General features: G+C 41.6%; 1 long non-coding RNA gene across 2 annotated transcripts; it reads right to left on the bottom strand.

The window, feature by feature from the left end:
* Positions 1–673: 673 nt before the first annotated feature.
* Positions 674–5,579, bottom strand: LOC141572939 (uncharacterized). 2 transcript variants are annotated; one of them, XR_012498514.2, is made up of 3 exons: positions 5,446–5,579; positions 4,008–4,086; positions 674–1,506 (listed from the first exon to the last, which is right to left on the bottom strand). It is a non-coding gene; the product is annotated as an uncharacterized LOC141572939 (long non-coding RNA). The 2 variants fall into 2 exon arrangements; XR_016018921.1 differs by having other exon boundaries at positions 5,409–5,579.
* Between the last annotated feature and the right edge of the window lie 19 nt (positions 5,580–5,598).

Here is a 5,598-nt window from a genome sequence, read left to right on the forward strand (position 1 = left end):
CCAGTAGATCTAAGATACATCAGAGTAATCTAAGGTAGAGGTGATGGTGGTCTGGCTAGTGATAGGAAACTTATTTTGAGTGACGAGAACTGAGGCACTTCAGAGGCTGTTGCTTGTCCAGAACCACACAGCTGGATAATACACTGTGGAGTGAGGGCTTCTAGCAAGGTAAGTCTGGCTTCTGAACCAGCACTCTTAACCACTGTGCTAAATAGTGGCAGTGGACATTGAGAAACATGGATAGGTTTCAGAGGTTTTTAGATAGAATTGTTAGGACCTAGTGCTTTGAATTGGATCATGAGAAAGAGGCAGAAGAATGAAACCTAGATTTTTGTCACTACGATAAGCTACTAGGACAAAGCAATAAAAGCTATGTGGCGAGAATGGGAATATGATTAGTTCAGGATTAGATATACAGAGGGTGCCAAAAAAATATACACATTTTAAGAAAGGCAAGAACTATTAAAATTGTAATACTCAATATATACCAATAACCAAAGATGAATACAAGTCACGTTTGACTTCTGCAATTACGAGAGGTGCTCAAAGTGGTTCCCATTAGCATCCAGACACTTCTGATCACAGCGAACTACTGCTTGAGCAACGTTGACCAAAGTGTCCACGTGTATACATTTTTTGGCACCCCCGGTATTTTAATATTGAGTAGCCCATGAGATATGTAAGAGGAGATAAACAGTAAGCAGTTGTAGTTAGTCTGAAGCAGGAGAAGGATCTGTTCTAAAAATTTGGGAATAATTAAAAAATGGTAATTTTGTTAAGGTAGTAGATGAGATCCAGGGAAAGTATAGTAAGGAAAGAGGACTGAGAAGGGAGCTCATAAGCATACCATTGTATTTACTAAATAGCTGAGGAAAGGATCCCACTGAGAAGGGATAAGAACAGGGCAGAAAGCCCAGAAGTAGGAGGCTTTCAAAAGGAACCAGAAGACAAGCCTGAAATGGCCACTGGACTTGGCAAAAAGAGACATTTGACATGAAGAGCAACCATATTAATAGTATTGAGAGTAGAAGCCACTTAGCAGTGGATTCAGCAGGAAATGGGAAATAAAGAAGTAGGGACAACAAACACGAACATGTCTTCCAGAAATTTGGCTGTAAATAAGGAAGAATAAGCTAAAGCTGGGAGAAGAAGAAAGGACATGAGATTACAGTTGAAAGTTTTATGTGTGTATGTGTGTGTGTTGGAGATGGGAGGAGATGAGGGAAGTTTGAGCATGTTGTAATAATATATAGGAAGGAGCCAGAAAGGGAGGAGATAGTAGGCTAGGAGATTTGAGGCAAGTGGAGAAATGCTGAGGTATCAACTGCAGGACTAGGTGAAGAACTCACTAGGCAATCAGGGTAGCTTTGAGGGTCCAGCTTAGATTAGAGACTGAATTTGTAGTGGCAACAGCAGGAGTGATTGATTTCCTGTAGCAACACTCAGCATTCTGTTGTAGGAATGGAGACGGGAGCCAGTTGATTGATCCAGGATTAGGGTTTTGCTCTGTGAGATGAAAGGATGACAAAGTGAACATGTTAAGGATGCAGCAAAAGTGACTAAGTGTAATGGTCCATGTTGTGTAGACTGCTTAGGGATTGACGTGAAGGTGGGGTTGATTAAAGGGAGAGTGTAAAAGGGCCAAGGGGCTGAAGGTCAGTGAGGGATGTCTGAATTTGAGATTTCAAGAGTGGAGCAGTTGGGAAGACAGGTGCAGGGTGTGGGAGTAGGCCTGTTGGGGGCAAAGCTTATGTCAGTTGGGGTGGTCAAAGCACTGAGAAGCCACGTGTTATATGCGTGGTTTTCATGGGCAATGAAGTCTAGAGTGAAGACAAACCAGGAGTGAGGAGGGAGGGGAAGACTAAGCCAGAGGCCCAAATATCAGTGAATGGTGGAGGTTAGTGAATTACCTGAATGAGGAGTATAGGGTGATAATACCGCATATCTTCAAAGGGACAAGGGCATTTACATGAAAATGAAGGAGATTAGAAATGGCTTAGAGGAAAAGGACACTTGACACCAGGCAGGGTACATGGAATGTGAGGGAATGAGAAACGTGAGAAAGCTGCAGGGGAGTATTTTTCCGGAAGAGCCAGATTTCAGTTAAGCCAAGGTGGGGGGAAGGACTCGGTGCTGACAGAGAAAGGAGCAAGTTTTGGTCATGGGGAACGGGGCTCCGGATAGCTGTAACGAGGGGCAAAAATCGCAGTTGGCTCTGCATTTGAATAATTGTGAGCGCTGGGTTTATACCCCAGATGAAATAGGGGCTACATTTCTATGTGCATGAGTCAGAATATGTTGTGTATCTACAATGTTTGGGGTACAAATGTAAGGAGTGCTCAGTCTCTGCCCCCAGGAGCTCAGAATCCAGTGACATAGTTGGACACACAAAGTTAGGTCCATGGCAATGACTAACTGCAACGATTTGAGAGCTCTGCACAGGGCACTTAGCCCAGGGTTCACAGAAAGATTTTGGACATGATGACTGCACATGAGTTACTCATGCGTCGGAACATACAGGTCTAAGTATGATGAATTTTAAGTAGCTCTTGTTGCTGGGATCTTCACTATGAGGAAAGTAGTGGTGAGAACACGGCAAGAGTCCTATTGGGAAGGCGTCATAGACCTTGTTTTGGATAGTCACTGAAGCGTTAGGAAAGAGTGAAAAAGAAGCACGTAGGTAAATGCCAGCAGGGTGGACATGGACTTAAGGGGTCCACTTGCTAAAGGCTGGCTTCCCTATTAGCAAGGAAAGGGTAGTAGATAGTAAGATTAAATAATAGCTTTCCATATCTTGGAAGAAGAAGTGGGGCAGGGAAAATTCCTCACCAAATTCTCAGCTTTGGGCTACATTCTGCCACTTATCTTGACTTCTTCCTCATAGAGCCAGAACCTTCATGGCACCACCTTTTGGCAACTTAGAGCCTTCAGCTTGGTACACTGCCCTGGTGTGGTCACATAACAAGTATTTGAACTTGAAAACGTTGCCGTGATCTTCAGGTTTTTAATTTGTTTTTTTGGGGGTTGTTTTAATTTTAATTTTTCAATTACAGTTGATATTCAGTATTTTATATTAATTTCAGGTGTCCTGATCTTCCGTTTTTGAATTTGTAAATAATATCTGTTTTATTCCTTTTAGCATTAGACTCTAATGAATTCACATTTAGGTGTGAATGTCTGAGAGCTTCCTTTCACATTGTTTTGTTTCATATATTTGGGGGTAGTGCTTAATAATTTAAAAATCATATTTTTTAAGTATTAGGATTATATATCCACTGTTGAAAATTTGAAAAAATAGAGATATGGGAAAAAATAAAACCCCCCATAATCACATCACTCAGATAATTACTGCAAACATTTTGTTGTGTAAACTTTTGAATCCATTGTTTGTGTGCATGTATGTATACATACTTTGTGAAACATTCTCCCCCTAATTTTTTGAAAATATATTACATCATCTACATCAGAGGAAACTAGTCTGGCATAGTTAATATGTCAAGCAGAACTTCACATTTCTATCAAATGTATAAGAGTCATTTCTTCTACGTATTACTAAGTTTTACACTGATGACTAGATTCAATCCAGTAGTATGGTCACCTCTGAGCCAGAAACGGCCTTTTTCATGTTTCCTCTTAGAATTTTGGCCTTGTGCCTTTGTGCAGGTCTGTTACAAAGGAACTTACATACTTTATAAGCCTTGACAACAGTTTTCCATTTAGTAGTGTTCTGGGCTTACTCTCTTGCTCAACATCTGTCGGTAATAAAAATGTCCTTGTCCTGTTTACAGCAGTATCACATAGTATCACGGAGTTCTGTGGTTTTATCAACCAGATTGTCATTTATCACCTTGAGGCAGGGACTGGTCCTTCACTTATGTACTCCAAAGTCTGCAGTACAATGCTTAAATTAGATGTTAAGCATTCTGTTAATCAGCTGGTTGACTGCACTCATGTTTGCCCCCGCTTCTCTTATATCTAATACCAGGGTGACTAAATTGCTTACCTACCTGGGTATATAGTTAAATCTATTTCAAGGGTTCCATCTCGCTGTCTCCCAGCCCCACATTGCCAGGCACTGTCTGAAATCTTAAGGACACAAAAATTGATAAATCAAGGCTCCTGGCTTAAGGCTATCACAAAGTATAAGTTAAAGCACTACTATAGATCTACCTAAATTTATCTGGTAAAAAAATTGAGACTCTGAAACATCAAATAATTTACGTGAAACACAAAATTTTTCCTTTAAACTGTCATTAAAAATGCAGTTAAAGGGCCAGCCCGGTGGCTCAGGCGGTTGGAGCTCCGTGCTCCTAATGCCCAAGGCTGCCGGTTTGATTCCCACATGGGCCAGTGGCCTCTCAACTACAAGGTTGCAGGTTCGATTCTCCACTCCTGCAAGGGATGGTGGGCTGTGCCCCCTGCAACTAACAATGGCAAGCTCCCTCCACAACTAAGATTGAATGGACAACAACTTGGCTTAGAAAAAAATCCTGTAAGTACACACTGTTTCCTAATAAAGTCCTGTTCCCCTTCCCCCCTCCCCCAATATAATTTTTTTTAAAATGCAGTAAAAACTAATCTTATGAAATACGGAAATAAAACTTGCAGCATTTTCCTGTCATAAAATAATTACATTTTGAATTGTCTTTCTAAACACCTTGAAACACCTGAGTTTTAATAGCTTCCATTTATTATGCTGCTAAATCGTTTTCATTCATTCATTTTCTCAACCGATGAAGTAGGTTTTGTTACGCCCATTTTATGCATGAGAAACTCAGGCTCAGACTAAGTAACGTCCAAAATCACAGTAAATAGGGCAAGTTTTCAAAGCCAGGCGTGACTTCAACCCATTTTTAAAAATGATTTTATGATAAATTGGCTCCCAATCCTTTGGTCACTAGTTCTTAAGAGGAAGTTTAACACCATTATCATAGATCGTTCAATGCACCACTTTATCTCAACTGCTTTATTGTTCAAATTATTCAAGACTAGGAGCCCTTGTGTTTTTTAATAGAGGTCTACGTGGTTTGCGGACCCCTTTTGGTTCCAAGGCCGGTTTAGGTGCCTCTATTTGCTTTCAGAACAAGTGACACTCGTCTGTTTCCTACCAGTCTCACCCTATATCTCGCACGCGACACGGTGAATGCTTAGGGGATGTTTGTTGAGTGCACGAATGAACGATCGCACTCTACTGAATTCTAGTTCTAAACCAGGCTTGTGAGTCTGGGCGCCTCCTTTCAGTGTTGACTAAATGATCAAGAAGACACATCTCGCGCGTCTGTATTTGCAAACTCGAGCAATATCTAAAGTACCGAACAGGCGCCACTCAAAAGCTGCTACAAGTCTGTATTTACCGGGCCCGGACTAGCGAGATGTGACTAGTGTTTGAACGATAACACAGAGCCAACCTTGGTGGTTCCTTCCAGTCGACCCTTCTATAGGTACCTGCTGGTGTAGGCGCCGTAAGCAGTCAAGTCACTAAGCCCAAGAGGGGTGAGCAGCCAGTGCCTAAGAACTACTACGTGGGGATCTGCCATCGTGGAGATTTCTGCTTCCGGGGGAAAGGCTTTCGTAGGCTTTTGTCACAGGAAGTGACGA

Source organism: Rhinolophus sinicus, chromosome 15, assembly GCF_057876585.1.
Source record: "Rhinolophus sinicus isolate RSI-liver-muscle chromosome 15, RSI-T2T, whole genome shotgun sequence".
Taxonomy (NCBI): Eukaryota; Metazoa; Chordata; class Mammalia; order Chiroptera; family Rhinolophidae; genus Rhinolophus; species Rhinolophus sinicus.